The sequence below is a fragment of the Capricornis sumatraensis genome, chromosome 5 (assembly GCF_032405125.1).
Source record: "Capricornis sumatraensis isolate serow.1 chromosome 5, serow.2, whole genome shotgun sequence".
NCBI classification, from domain to species: Eukaryota; Metazoa; Chordata; class Mammalia; order Artiodactyla; family Bovidae; genus Capricornis; species Capricornis sumatraensis.
Window position 1 is genome coordinate 45,041,767 of NC_091073.1, and position 15,858 is coordinate 45,057,624.

Below are 15,858 nucleotides of genomic sequence, written 5' to 3' on the forward strand. Positions count from 1 at the left end.
CATTGAAACTCTTTATTCTTTGTAAGGTTACCTCTCAAACCTCAAGTGCAAAAGTAGGGTGAATTATATTCCTTAAGTGATTTTTTTCCTCTGAATTATTTATATAAAAATGTCATCCAAACATTTTATGAAATCAAAAGCATAATGACTTCTGCATGGCCAAATGGATATGTGATGGAATTATTATAAAAATCAAAGCCATTCCTATTGTTTCTCTGAATATTTTTCAATATACATACAGTCTTTGGCTCATAAGGGGGTACAATAAGATGAAAGTAATTTCCTACTTTCTTAGATCTTGTCAAAATGTCATTTTTACAATTCTATGTAGGAAAAGAAATTATAACCTCTTGTTTTATTATTTCCCCCTTTACTCATGTATGTGGGTTGAGGGGTGGAGAGGGTATGATTTATAATCAACTTCCCATCTCTGCTGTACCGTAGCTCATCAAACAAAGAACTTAGGACCTCCATAGTACCTCTGAGTTGAAAATTCACAGTTGTAAGCTGTGGTTTGATGTTGAGAGTCAGCTTGACTCATGAATAGGAAAAGCAACCACTGGAAACAAAATAACTGAGGAGGTACTATCCAGGCCACATCTGCCTGAGACACTCACTGAATTCCCAGTGATATTTGTACGGATGCAGGTGTATGTGTGTTGTATCCACAGGTTATGCATGTCGAGATCCCCGAACCAGCTATAATCAGTTTTTTATTATTTCAAAATGAATCTCAATTTCTGCTCCAAGTTACCATTCCAACTCCTCCACTGAAAATGATATAGCCTGGGAATGTTATGTCTTTCTTGATGAATTGCTGCTTTCTCTAAAATTGGAATTATAGTAATACCTTTCACATCCTGTAGTTGTGAGAATTAAATGAATTAATACACGAGGAATTCTTATGGTCTGACACATAGTAAAAGCTCAAGAAGTGTATGCTATTATTTTTTCCATCAGGAGAGCAAAACTATTTTAAGTATTTGAACTTTAGTCCCTCTTTTACCTCAGATTATATCTAAATGGTTCAACTGATATTTGATGTCATTTATCTATATTAGTGTCTGTGGTGGCAGCATTTTTCTTTTCTTTTTTTAAACTTTTATGGGAGTATAGTTGTTGTTGTTGTTGTTTTACAATGTTGTGTTAGTTCCTGCCGTACAGCAAGGTGAATCAGCTCTATGTATACACACATCCCCTCTTTTTTAGATATCCTTCCCCTTTAGGTCACCATGTAGCTCTGAGTAGAGTTCCCTGGGCTACACAGTAGGTTCTCGTCAGTTACCTACTTTACACATAGTAGTGTATATATGTCAACTGCAGTCTCCCAATTCATCCCATCCTCTTCTTCCCACCTTAAGTTTCTATCCATAATTGTCCATAAAGTTATTCTCTACATCTGTCTCTATTTCTGCTTTGCAAATAAGTTCATATGCATCATTTTTGTAGATTTCAATATTATACATTTAACCAATATTTTGAATATAATATTGTAATGTAAATAATATTATAGATTTGCGCTTCTCTTTCTGACTTACTTCGCTCTTTATGAAAGTCTCTAGGTCTATCCGGGCTTCCCTGGTGGCTCGGCTGGCAAAGAATCCACCTGCAATGCGGGAGACCTGGGTTCAATCCCTGGGTTAAGAATATCCCCCTGGAAAAGGGAAAGGCTACCCACTCCAGTATTCTGGCCTGGAGAATTCCATGTATAGTCCATGTGGTTGCAAAGAGTTGGAGATGAATGAGCAACTTTCATTTTCTAAGTCTATATCCACATCTCTGCAAATGGTACTGTTTTGTTCCTTTTAAAAATGTGGTTCAGTTCAGTTCTGTTCAGTCACTCAGTCGTGTCAGACTCTTTGTGACCCCATGAATCGCAGCACGCCAGGCCTCCCTGTCCATCACCAACTCCCGGAGTTCACTCAGACTCGCGTTCATCGAGTCAGTGATGCTTTGTAAATTTGCGTGTCATTTTCTATTTAACTTTTGCAAACAGTTCATAGCTGTCCTCTGCTTTGTCTCTTGCTGCCGAGACAGCCTTTCAGAGCAGGTGAGCTTTCCACTACATCCAAACACACAGAGAAATAGGAATTTTTCAGCTCTTCTTGCACTATTGTGGAAGATGAGCCAAAGTCCACTTACACTAAAACCAGTAGGAGCTGTGTATATGTGTGTGTTACTTTCCCTTACACGATATTGTTCCTTCTCAGGACACAATCCTAGATGCGAGGCAGAAATACAGAACTCATAGCTCTGTTTGCTCACCATCTCTTCCCCTCAGCTCACCCTTCATTGCCGTGGCCACTGACAACAAAGAGGAATCATTAAATATCTCCCATGAGCTTGACGAGATTTCACCCTTTGACACCCAAGTACCCTCTAATAGAAGTTTGAAAAGCTATGTAGCCCAGAGTGCATTTCTACAATAACATCTCAAATGTTATTTTTTAGTAGCTGAAAGGATATGATTTACAGTAAGATGAATTTTGACATTTTAAAATGAAAGTTATATTACTTTTATTACAGTCTAAAATGACAAAAATAAAATCAAAACATAGAATTTGGTACCAACCATTTTATTTTTAAATCATAAAGAACAAGCTCTTTTTTAACAGAAATTGTAAATGATTCCTATTTTCCATATTCCCATATTTATATTCTATTTGCTTCACACAATTTTATGCTACTATAACAAGGTTTATATTTTCAAAACTATTAATTACCATTATCTAAATCTTATTTAAAGTATCACATGACCCTACGACTCTAAGTAATAATATTTTTCTTTTAGATTAAGTTAAAATTACAAGCTGTCAAATTTGATCAAAGAACACAAACCCACTCCAAATTTTGAAAATCACTAAACAAAAATCACTAAAAAAATCTTGAATGAAGATATATATGAGATGAATGTAGCAGCTTTTTCTTTCTGAATCATGTCTGAATTCATATTGGCAAAGAAGGCAAACTATGTGTTAGGCAACTCCCAGCATCATCAGATAGTACCATGAAACTATCACAATTACATCCTCTTAAAGATAACTATTTACTGAGCATTTTTCTGGGAGAATTCCTATGAGCCTAAAGGTGCACACTATACATAATTACCTGCTTTATTCATAGGATCTGCTGAAGGTATTAGTCTGTTTTATAAATTGGCAAAACTGAGAGTCAAGTGCATTTAGTTACTTTTCTTGAGTTAAATAATTTTCTAAAGAAGACAAAGTATGAAGTATAAAGAGTTTAGATGCAAACTTAAAGTATCTTCCATGTGTCATTACCTAGAATCTCACAAAGAAGTCTTTCCACTACAAAAACAATCATATTCAACAGCCTTCATAGTATAACTTATAGGACACTAGGTAACACGGAGGCCAGGCCATGGAGTCAGAATGCCTAGATTAGATATTCTAACTTACTACCACCTAACTTTACAGGTCTGAGATCATTTTGATAATACCAATCTCATGAGAAAGTCAAGATCAAGATACTTCATGTAAAGTGCTCAAAACTGACTTGATGTAACATGAATACAGGTAGTATTAACTATCTTACTACTATGTTTTGATACTGGGAATATAATTTATTAATTATTTCACCAAATATTTATTGAGCACTTACTATATGTCTGGCAGTATTTTAGGCTTTGAAGGTATCAGTCAGTCAGTTCAGAAGCTCAGTCGTGTCCGACTCTACGAAACCATGGACTGCAACATGCCAGGCTTCCCTGTCCATTACCAATTCCCGGAGCTTGCTCAAACTCATGTCCATCAAGTCAGTGATGCCATCCAACCATCCCATACTCTGCCGTCCCCTTCTCCTCCTGCCTTCAGTCTTTCACAGCATCAAGGTCTTTTCCAACGAGTCAGTTCTTCACATCAGGTGGCCAAAGTATTGGAACTTCAGCTTCAGCATCAGTCCTTCCAATGAATATTCAGAACTGATTTCCTTTAGGATGGACTAGTTGGATTTCCTTGCTGTTCATGGGACTGTCAAAAGAGTTTTCTGCAACACTTTCAGAAGCATCAATTCTTCGGCACTCAGCTTTCTTTAAAGATCAACTCTCACATCCATACATGACTACTGGAAAAACCATAGCTTTAAGTGGACGGACCTTTGTTGGCAAAGTAATGTCTCTGCTTTTTAATATGCTGTCTAGGTTGGTCATAACTTTTCTTCCAAGGAGCAAGCGTCTTTTAATTTCATGGCTGCAATCACCATCTGGAGCCCCCAAAAATAAAGTCTCTTACTGTTTCCATTGTTTCTGCATCTGTTTGCCATGAAGTGATGGGACTGGATGCTATGATCTTAGTTTTTTTAATGTTTAATTTTAAGCCAACTTTTTCACTCTCCTCTTTCACTTTCATCAAGAGGCTCTTTAGTTCTTCTTTGCTTTCTGCCATAAGTGTGGCGTCATCTGAGGTTATTGATATTCCTCCCAACAATCTTGATTCCAGCTTGTGCTTCATCCAACCCAGCATTTCATATGATATACTCTGCATATAAGTTAAACAAGCAGGGTGACAATATGCAGCCTCGACATACTCCTTTCCCAATTTGGAACCAGCCTGTTGACAAAGCAACATCCTTGTTGTTGTGAAATTTACTTCCTGGATAGAAAAGACAAAACAAACACACAAATAATTACGTAAAACTTAGGCTGAGATAAGTTCTATGAAGGAAATTAACTGTGAAAAAATCATGCAAAGATCAGGGGAAAGGAATATGTCAGGCTGAGCAAGAAGCCAGTAAAAGCTCTAGGGCAACAACAATTCTGGCAGATTTGAGGAAGAAAATAAAACCTGAGCGGCTCGATACAAGTGAAAGAAGAGGAGTCAAGTATTAAACTGTATCCCAAAGGCAGAGAAATCAAGTCACATGGGGCCTGATGACCATAGGGAGAAGTTTAGGTTTTATCATAAGAAATACAAAAGTCATGAAGGCAAGATGTTACATGAGTGATTTACATCAATACAAAACATCCCTGGCTGTATTTCAGAGGACTTTTGAGAGCAAAGAATGCAAACAAAGAGAACAGAAAGATCAATAGGAGCCAAAGACATACAAGAGCACATAACTGGTAGGTTTAAATATTGACTTTCACTAAAGAGATGTATAAACAACCGGTAATAATTTCTCCTGGAGTGTACTTTCGAAAAAGAAGGCAGGGGTGATATGAGACAGTATTCATGCTCTGAGGTTGAGGAAGACTTGTTGGGATGGTATGTCTCCAAATGGAAAACAGGACACCGAAAGAAGTCAAAGGTGGCTTGTAGAGAGCCCTACAGTTGGTCCTGGAGCTAGAAAATGCAGAAACTGACAGAAAGAGGGATTTATTACTCAGTACAGGGAGGCCTGGCGTGCTGCTATTCATGGGGTTGCAGAGTCGGACACGACTGAGCGACTGAACTGAATATCCAGAAGAGGATGTGACTTAGGTTTCAATACTCAGAATTCAAAGAGTCATGGATAAAAATCCAGGAGCCATTAATGACAATGATATGTGAATGTTTTAAGTCTAGCTGGGGTCACATGGTCAGTGGCTGTAAATAGCAGAAGATGCAAACAACCCTTATGGATGAGAGTCCACAATAAATAACCTCCTGAAGGTACAGTGCAACGTGACCGAGAGACCAACAGTTTGTAAAGACCAGCTGCCTTAATAACCCAGTTACTTAATACTGATTTTATTTACCTGGCAAGTGATACAGTTTCATCCCTCATTTAGAAACAAGCGGTCTAAGTGAGAGAGGACCATTTCGAGAATGGAGTGTGTGGTAAAATATCCTTTTTCAGAAGGGTGAAATTACAATGCAATGTATGTAGATACTCAAATCTTTAATTAAGGCACCAGGGTCAGCATTGAAGTAATGATTCTGGAAATGTTATAGCTCCTCATAATCAACACTTCCCCACCTCAGATGACTGCTTTCCTCTGCCATGTTAAAAAGGGAAATTAAGTGGTGTTATAAAGATGGGTTCTGACTCCTTTGAGACGGCTTCTTTGGAAGCTGGCATTGAGGCTTTGAAAATGGAGGGGGTTCAGGTGTGTTCTCAGGAACAGAATAATTATGGATATTTGAGGATAAAAATATTTATGAAAGATGAATTTGAGGAAAGAAAGAAGTAATAAGAGACATTTGTTTCTGAATAAAGAGCATTACCCTGCACCATCCCTACCACTGCCACCACTCAAACTGCTAGCTGGGTCAAGAAAAAAATATTTATAGCCAGAGACCAGTAGAGGAAGTGCTTAACGTTTTCTGAGATTACCAGAACTTGTTTTACTTTTTTAAAAAAGTTATCAAGAGAAGTCATAAAACCTTTTCTGCAGACTTCCTTACAACACTTTTATTGAGGAAAAAAAAATTGCAATTCTATGAGGCTTTCTTCCACTTTCCAAGGTTGGCTTATCCCTCTGTGCTGTTCCACATGACTTATCCATCTGTGTTACAGCATTTACTCCATTTATTAACATTTAATGTCTTATTTTTCTCTCTTGCCAGCTACATTGTGGGCTTTTAATTTAATCATTTTTTATTCTTAGTATCTAGGATATTGTTAACTACATAGTAGGTGCTTAATAAACACAAAGGGTCATCCCTTTTGGATAGTACATAGTAAATCATTTTGAAGTATAATGTATAATGAAGAGAGGATCAATTCTATGTGCTGTAATACAGATTTCAGAATATGAAACTACTGGTTTGCAAATCCACTATGGTAACTAAACACTTAAACTTATGATCAATAATTTGAAATATACAATCTACCTCCATGTGAGAAATAAATAACCCCATCTCAATCCTAGAAGAGAAAGCTAAGACAAATTTTAAATATGTAGTAATAAAAGATGACAAACAACAGTGAAATAATTTATATCACCAGAGCAAGAGGACATGATTAAAATAATCTACTTTGTTTTTGTTCTATTAGTGTTCGATTAGCCATAAGTCCAATGTTTTCAGTAGTTCATCTAATTTCCTCAGCAGTAATGATTTGGTAGGCATTGTGATATGAATTTTATGGATGAAAAAACAAGCCCAGAGGTTCCACAGCTAGCAAGCATCTAGACTGGAGTTGAAAATGACCTTTCCTTTTTGTCCCATACCACTCAAGGAATAGCAGTGGAGAGAACAGAGACTTCACTATATTAACCAGATACGGTTCCAGGCTGCAGATAGATCTTCAAATGGACTGTGGTGAATAGAATTCACATGGCTTAATGTGGGAGAAGAAGGACATTTCTGGAGCTTCAGAAGTGGGAAACCAAATAGATATGCAAAAAAGAATCCATTGATTGATTTTGAGAGTCAAAGGTATGGAAGAACAAAGATAAAGTTAGACATGTACACAAGTGGAGTAAATGATGAAATAAACATGGTTTGCTCTTTGTTTTTGAGGATATATTTAAGAAGGAAGAAATGAGGGGCAGACATTTACTTTGCTTGATGGATGGATGCCCCTGGCTGCTTCTCAAAGGAATTTGAAGTGAGAGGATACCGTTAGAGATGGATAAGCTTAACCTTCTAGAAGAATAATTAATATTTATCATTTCTCAATAACTCAGTGGGCAAACTGAGGTTAGGTTTATATTGCATGAGTGTGTCAAAATTAAGAAAGCCCTTGATGTTAATATTTAGATGTGGATTAATTGAATAATTGCTGAATGAATTAGAATATTTCCTACATGGTGCTTTATTTAGTTTTTTTATATAAGAGAAATACTTCTACTGCTGCTGCTACTACCACTGCTATTTATAATGACAATACAGCCAGTGTCAATGGTATGCTCAGTAACTTCCAGGTAGTGTTGCTTATATACATTATTCTGTTTAATTCTCATCATCAAACCCAGGAATTATATACTACTATTGTTTACCCTCTAACAGATGATGAAACCAAGGCATAAAAATATTAAGAAATTTAACATTAATAAGAGACTAAGTAGGGTATTCTAAACCATGAGACCCTGTTATATTATAATGTATTCATAGGTACTCTGTCAGACTCAAAGTGATCTTTAATGTTGGTAACAAATTCTAATAGGAAGTATTATACCAATATCTATTAACTAGGAATTCCAGCTTTATCTTCCTATTTATAGATATTTATCTCTTTAGATAATATGGCTTCAGCATACCAGAATTTCTAGTAACTACCAACTACACCAACAACAATTGTAGCATCTCAGGACATCACTTAATCACAAGAAAACTCAACGATTAAGATTAGGTTAAAATAACACTCATATGTAGAATTATTTACAATATTTCTGCACATTTTAGTTGATAAAATCTTTCTGTCAAATTTGACAAATGTATGGCTCAAGAATTCAAAAAATCTAGGGCAAGGGGAACACAGTCAGGACACACTGAAACAGAGCCACAGAATAAACGTTCTTAGTGAATGGCTCTTTCAGATGAGAATACTCTGGGGTGAAATGTGTGAGGACAAGTGGAAAGGCCAAGGTGGTCCCAAGAGTTGACATGCACAGCCATTTTACAGATGGTAAAACTGAGATCTGCAGAGAGGTCACATATATTGTTATTAAGGCTGGTCTTTTATTTCTCAATGTAGGGTTCTTTCCATATTTATATGTGACCTAGAGATGTGGTTGTATAGTGCAGAAAAGTGCATATGAGACCAAAAAATTATTCTTTTTGGCTGTCAGCATCAAATAAGTAAAAACTTGTTTCTGGGATTCCAAATGATTGTCTGGATGCTGTTCAGTTGTGCTAACTAGACCAGATTTTTGGGGGTCAGTCTCATTTGGCTTTGTTCACTACACATGGCCTCAGTATAAAACCAGGCCAAAATGAAAGAATGCGCTTTTCCTTAGTCCACGTTTTCTACTTGGTGAAAAAATGAAGAGCTTCACCCTCGGGTCACAGCGACAACTTTCTCCACTTTTCTCAGTTGAAGTGTATCTTGTCAGCATCACTGTCTGCTTCAACAGCTGCTGGGAGGGGGACAAGCAACCACAGGTGTAGGGCATAGAAAAGTCATCTGAAACAAATGTTCGTAAAAAGTCCAAGTTTCTCATCTATTGTGTCTGTCCTTTGTAGACAAGCCAGTGTACTCTGTACTGACAACCCAACGGATACGCCTCTGGCCTAAGCCAACATCACCAGCCCAAGCCCCTTTCTTTTACAACCTCTCCTATACTTCCATCCCCTCGATTCCAGTGCTTCTCAAGCGTTAATGAGTGTATGAATCACCTGAACCTCGTTAAGAGGTAGATTTTTCATCTGATAGGATTGTGCCGGAGGGCCGCATTTCTAACCCATTGGTAGGAGAAGCCAGTGGCTACCGGTCTGCAGATTACACTTTTGAGTGGTAAGGCTCTATTTCTTTTATAATTGATAGTTGACAGGATGACGGTAGATTTTGGAGGAAGAGAAGAGACAATTGATTTCTTTCTCCTTTTCCCACAGGCTTCACAGTGAAATAATTGTTTCATTTCTTTGCCAACCATGACAATCAACTGAGACAGCTGAAGCGGACTTGAAGGTATACAATTATCTTTGCACACAGTTACCTGTCTCTTGTGTATAATATAGGGACAACATGTCTCCAAGACACATTGTTTATTTTTCATAGCAATAACTCATTAAATTAATGTGATTTTGTATGTTTATTTTAAAAACAAATGTTATTTTCACCAAGGTTTAATCTGAATTATGATGGAATTAAAATCAGTGATGTTCTAGTCAAAGTTTTAACTAGCTCTCCAGAAGGAAAAAGAAAGAAAGAAAACAAAGCCCTTGTCCTGTGCTTAGTCGCTAAGTCGTGTCCGACTCTTTGCGACTCCATGGACGGTAGCCCTCCAGGCTCCTCTGTCCATGGGATTTTCCAGGCAAGAATACTGGAGTAGGTTGCCATGTCTTCCTCCAAGGGATCTTCCCAAACAGGGAATCCAAGCCAGGTCTCCCACATTGCAGGCGGATTCTTTCTTTACCATCTGAGCCACCAGGGAAACCCAACAAAGCCCCTGCTGCTGCTGCTGCTAAATCGCGTCAGTCGTGTCCAAATCTGTGCGACCCCATAGACAGCAGCCCACCAGGCTCCCCTGTCCTGGGATTCTCCAGGCAAGAGCACTGGAGAGGTCCAATGCATGAAAATGAAAAGTGAAAGTGAAGATGCTCAGTCGTGTCTGACTCTTAGCAACCCCATGGACCACAGCCTGCCAGGCTCCTCAGTCCATGGCAAGAGTACTGGAGTGAGTTGCCATTTCCTTCTCTGAACAAAGCCCCTAATGTGTAGCATTTACCCATTTCTGTGGTAAAAATACCACCACCATGGTTACCAATATGAGGTCACCAGATACAAGACCAGGAGGATATTCATACAAAAGCCTTCAGAACTGGCATAGGAGTCACTAAGAGGCTCTCTAGAAGTGGAGAGTGGAAGCTGCAAGGAAGGATGGCATAACTCAAGGAAAATTACAAAGGATAAAGAATGCTGATGATCATCTTCTGTAGAATTTTGTATCTATATTAAGTCTTATGTTGAATTTATCTTTGTCTCATAGTTAACTTTAGGTTTGTTCCCCAGACATTAGATCATAAGTCATGTTCTAAATGTCTTTGCTCCTTTATAGTAAATGATTTTTAAAAATAGATATTGAACTACAAAAGAAGGGGAGCATAAAAATTGACTCCATTAAACTCTTTTTGAAGAAAGAAAAAGACTAAGTTTACAGATATAATTTTTACTGAAAAAAAAGTATTCATAGAGTAAATATCTAAAGTGATCATCTGTGACTTTTAGGGAGAATAGACAGTATTTCCTAAGTTGTGGCTATTGTAAGGAAATTTCTGAAACTAAATATAATTTTATCTAAAGTCGTGAAGCAGCCTTCCAGATTTAAGTTGGAAGAAAGGAGAATGATAGAATCCTGAGAGAGGCACGAGGTGGTTAAGAGTTTGCTTATGAGAAGAGAGATTAAATTTAGTTGAGGAAGCAGAAAACAGGCAGGCAATGGAGCCTACACTGGAAGCTAAGGAACAGAATTATACAAGGATCTCTCTTCACATAATTTAAACTCTTAGACAATTAAAACAAAGAATCAAGAGACTGTGAAGAATTATTAAACAAAGTGATATTTAAGTAGAACTCCGAGACATGCATATCTAAAAATATGGAAATAAATAGAAAGCTTCTGGGTAGAATAGTTTTAAAATGAAAGAACAAAATTATATATTAAACTTTTAAAATCTGAATGTTTCATTTAACTGTAGACTTATCAGTGATCTAGCTATATATGTTTCCTACCTTCACACACACACACACACACACACTCATACAAACACTCACACACACAGACACTCTAAAGCCTTATAATTTTAAGTGACTTCTTGAGAATGTTGAGACTTGGCTGATTTATTACAAAAGATAACTGGAAATGTTATCTAATATTGAGGTCAAGGCTATGACTAAAGAGCTTATTTGATAATAAGCCTGGTTGTTTTATCACAATATCTAAGCAGATGCAGATGTCATTATTTTAGAAGGTAAATTATAGCTTTGAATAATCTATTTTCTCTCATATTTAGCACCTCACTGATCAGCACAGGATACAAATGGAAAAATAGGTATGCGACATCTTTTAGAAGTAAAAGTATTTGCACTGTTATTATCATTGTACTGCACTTACAATTATATAGTTTAATGTATCTAACATCTGCTTCTCTAATAATAGTTATGCAGAGGTACAGGTTTAGATCTGTCTTAAGAAAAGTGACTAAAATATTTTCTTAGCTAATGAATGGGTAACGATGCTCTCAATTTTATCACTGTGCAAATGTATCTTTGGACACTGTATTCAGATTACCCTCAAAAGTGCATTTAAGTATCAGATACCACCTAAATGTCAGAGGGAGAAAAACTAGACGCCTCTTGGCAGTCTGGAAGAGCAATATAGTCAAAGGTCATCAACAAGTCTGACAAAACAGCCCTCATTAACAGTGTCTGTCAGCACCTCCATTTGGAAGTAATTTGGATATTTGCAGTGACCCCATCAGTTCTGATTGGCTGGGCAGTGACCTTGGCCAGGGTGAAACCTGCTCAGTGTGGCTCAGATAATGCACTATAGGTGGAATCCAGGATGACAGATGGCAGCAGGGTCAGTGAGGAGGAACTTGTCCATCACTTCCATTGAAGATGAAGCCACTCACCAGAGTAGTTCAACTGACACAGGAGCTGTGGTTTGTATATGCCACAAGAGAATTACCCAAGTTCCTTTATTTTTAAAGAAATGCTATAGTCTCATGATCTCAACTACATGAATCTGATGAATCAGTAGGCAAGAAAGCCTAGCTGTTGGAGTTTAGCAATAGACTAGACATTTCAAAACTTGGTCTTTTACTCAGTAACCAAGGTCTGAAAAGTCTTGCTGGCTGTATCTTTATTGTGGATAACTTTCTGACCAAAAACTAGTTCCTATGATACTTTTCTTCATTCTTAGTAACAAACTTGGTTAGTGAAGAGTAGTAACCTTATCCTTCTAGTGGACACATCCCTTCCGTTTACCTCCCTTACATGCCACAGAATCAATACGAAATATAACTTTGATAATAGAGTATATTAAGCATTCCAAGTGTTAGACTAATGAGGCTATAAAAGCAATTATATTTTGGCAATAATTAACCTTTGGAAAAACAAGTTGGATCAGTCTTTGTAGTTTCAGTAGCATTTTTTGAAAACTAGGGATGGATATGCTATTGAGTGACATGTAGCGTTTTGATTCTGGGTTCTGAATCTCTATCATTCAAAAAACACAAGAGCCACGGTTGATAGGCAAAGGACCTAATAGAAGCAGATGAACATCCAGGCAGTACGACATGATGAATCGGTAAGAAAATACACCCGACTTTCAACCACTCATAGGACATTTAACAATCTTGAAGATAATCTTTTAAAGACCTTTTCTACACACTGACTGCTGACCTCGGGAGTTTTTACTAAATCTTCATCATTGGCCTTTCCTTGTAACGTTTTTGGACCAAACAGCTAACCAGTCAGCTCCAACCAAAAATGAATAAAAAACAAAAAGTAAATTCATTTCAAATAATAATAAAGTATTCAAACTCTAATAAAACTGATAGATACTATTGTTAAATTTATTTCCTGCCTTGTGGGTTACTCAATGTCCATATCGAGTATGTAGACGTGACTCCCTGAATCCTGCTTAATAATTAGACATCATGTCCCCTATTTATCCTAGTTTAAAAAGGAGCTTGCTGTCAAGCAAAATACTATCCTGCCCACCCAGACCCTAATATATAGACATTTATGCTTTTGTTATCAATTTAATTTTTTCATTTGGTCATTTCATATATAGCAGATAAAATCTTCCAAATGGCTTTTAAGATAACGCACTATTTTCACTGAAACACTTTGCCTAACTGAATTTGAGATCCTCCCACTTGGGTAGAGCAGCTTTTATAAAAATTGCCTCAACCAGGCTCATTGCAGCTAAATTTATGCCCCCTGCTTTAATGTGCTATTGTTATGACCGATAGAGACTGCATTAAGTAATTAAGAAGCAGGACACATAGTGTCATTTGCTGTAACTGAATCTGCGAATTCAATCAATAACCACCTGACAGTGCCTAGAACTACAGGATTAGGCAAAACCTGCTGAGGCAAGTCTTGGGTGGACCAAATGGGGGGTGAATTAATTTGCGTCACCATTATGCAGTTTTCAGTCTCATTTTAATTAGTCATAAAACATAGTATAACCCACGTTGTTAACAAAACCATCCAAGACAGATTCTGCTTTGCCTTAGAAAAGATTCAAAACAGAGCTCAAGATAAAATCAAATAGCCAGTTGAGCCAAAGAAGAAAAGACATTAATCTTATCTGCTTTTCTAAGGCATGGTTTATCTCCTGAAGAAGAGCTGAACCTTGTGATTGCTGCAAGCTTTCTTATTTTCTGCAGACTAAAGAAGAAAAGAAAAAATAGCCATTATTTAATAAGTGTAAACACAATTTATTTTATTTGCCTTTTTATAGGTCTACTAGTGAAAGGGCCGGGCAGCTGTTGTTTGGTAAATTGTCATTTGTTGGGTTAAAAGTTCGTCTTACTCATCCAGAGTATGGTCACTGCTCAGGAATCAGATAACACACCAGAGCTACATGTTATATGGATCATAGAATTTGTTTTGGATCAGTTTCCTTCCAGATGCTAAAATCTGGTGTATTTGTTAAGAATTGGCTTAAGTCTTGCTTCACTTGAGTTCAGCTAAAACAGACTAATTGAATGGGCCCCATCCCAACACACATGCCTCCTCCAAATTGAAGTGAGTTAGAGTTTTGATGGCAGCTGATGACCACTGGGTGGATTTGTATTCATTCTAGGCAGTCAGCAAGCAACCATGTTTCCACCCTACAAGGAAACTTGAGGTGAATATTTCCCAGATGGCTTTTTCAGACAGAGGTCTGTTACAAAAGAAGAAACGCTTCGACAAAGTCCAAAGGGCAGCTCATATTTAAGAATTTTTGATGGACAAATTCAGGGGCCTTTTCAAACTCTACAGGGTGCTTTTGGAATGTGTTTAGAATGTAAACACTTACTTGAGTTGCCCAGCTGCCACCTGGCTTAGAGTGTGACCTCTCATAGACTTTTCGTATTTTCAAGCAAAAAGGAGTCTTGGTGGTCATTGGAGTCAGAGTCTTCCTTTATAGAAAGGAAGAAAATGGGGACTAAGGTAAATTAAGTCATTAGCTCACATGAACTTGTTTTCCATCCAAGCCTGGACATTCTGTGCTATTGCAGAGGGCATCCCGGGACCCGTGGCATAGAGGCACCTCAGCAGAAAGGCTCTTACTTATGACATTCTCTCTCTCTTCCTTGTATCTTCACTTCTGTCCCTTTCACTTCCCCTTCTTTTTCTTGCTTTCCCCTACATTACTCCTGTTCCCCACTCCTTATTTTGCCATTTCTCTTTTTAAAACATCTCTGAATTCTAGCCCTAAGTTTAAATTACAGTACCAATAAGAATAACCTTTTGAAATAAAACAGAAGACCAACTGAATAACTGCTCATGCGATTTCTAATTTCTCACAAGTTTCAACTGAATATTGTCTATAGAATTTATCTGAAAAAAGGTACAATTTTTGATATTTGGGACTTGCTTGTTATATATTTCATTTAACTTTCATGTATGTATGCAGAAGCAAAGGCTTCAGATTATTTTGAATTCTTCCCAGGACCTAGTACAGGGCAGACTACCTGATTATTCAAAGAGGCTGGTTTTCCATCAGGATCTTTTAGGTCAGTGCCTTTGATTTATGAAATGTGTGTAATCAATCAAATGGTTGCTTACAACTAGTGTTTATCAGGGAGGGCTTCCAAAATGCAGATTTATCTGTGTGCCTTGAATAGGACTGGAATTTGAATGCCGCATTTCATAGTGGGATAATCTTGGTATTTAATTTAGGCATTCTAGAGTTTGAAGGATTTAACTTCCTTTCATAAATGAAAAGTTGTTTCAAAACTTTCATTAATTCTTTGTTTCCACTACACACACAGCCCTATACCACTATAGCTGGAGGACAAATGTACAGAAGAAATGAGTTCATTTTAATCATAAAAGTTTATTCACCTAATCTCTAGTGCTATACATTCAGAATTTCTGCAATAGCCACAATAGAGTGAGCGTTAGAAATACTATGTTGGAAGAATAAAAATATGTCGTAATTCTGATCATTAATCATAACAGAGTCTATAAGGAAATAGAGTAACCAAGAGAAAGAAAATTCCTTGTGAAAGAGCAACAGAAAATTTCACAGAAGACGCAAACAGGGAAATGCGGCACAAGAAATCCAAAGGTGACTCACAGAAAGTATGG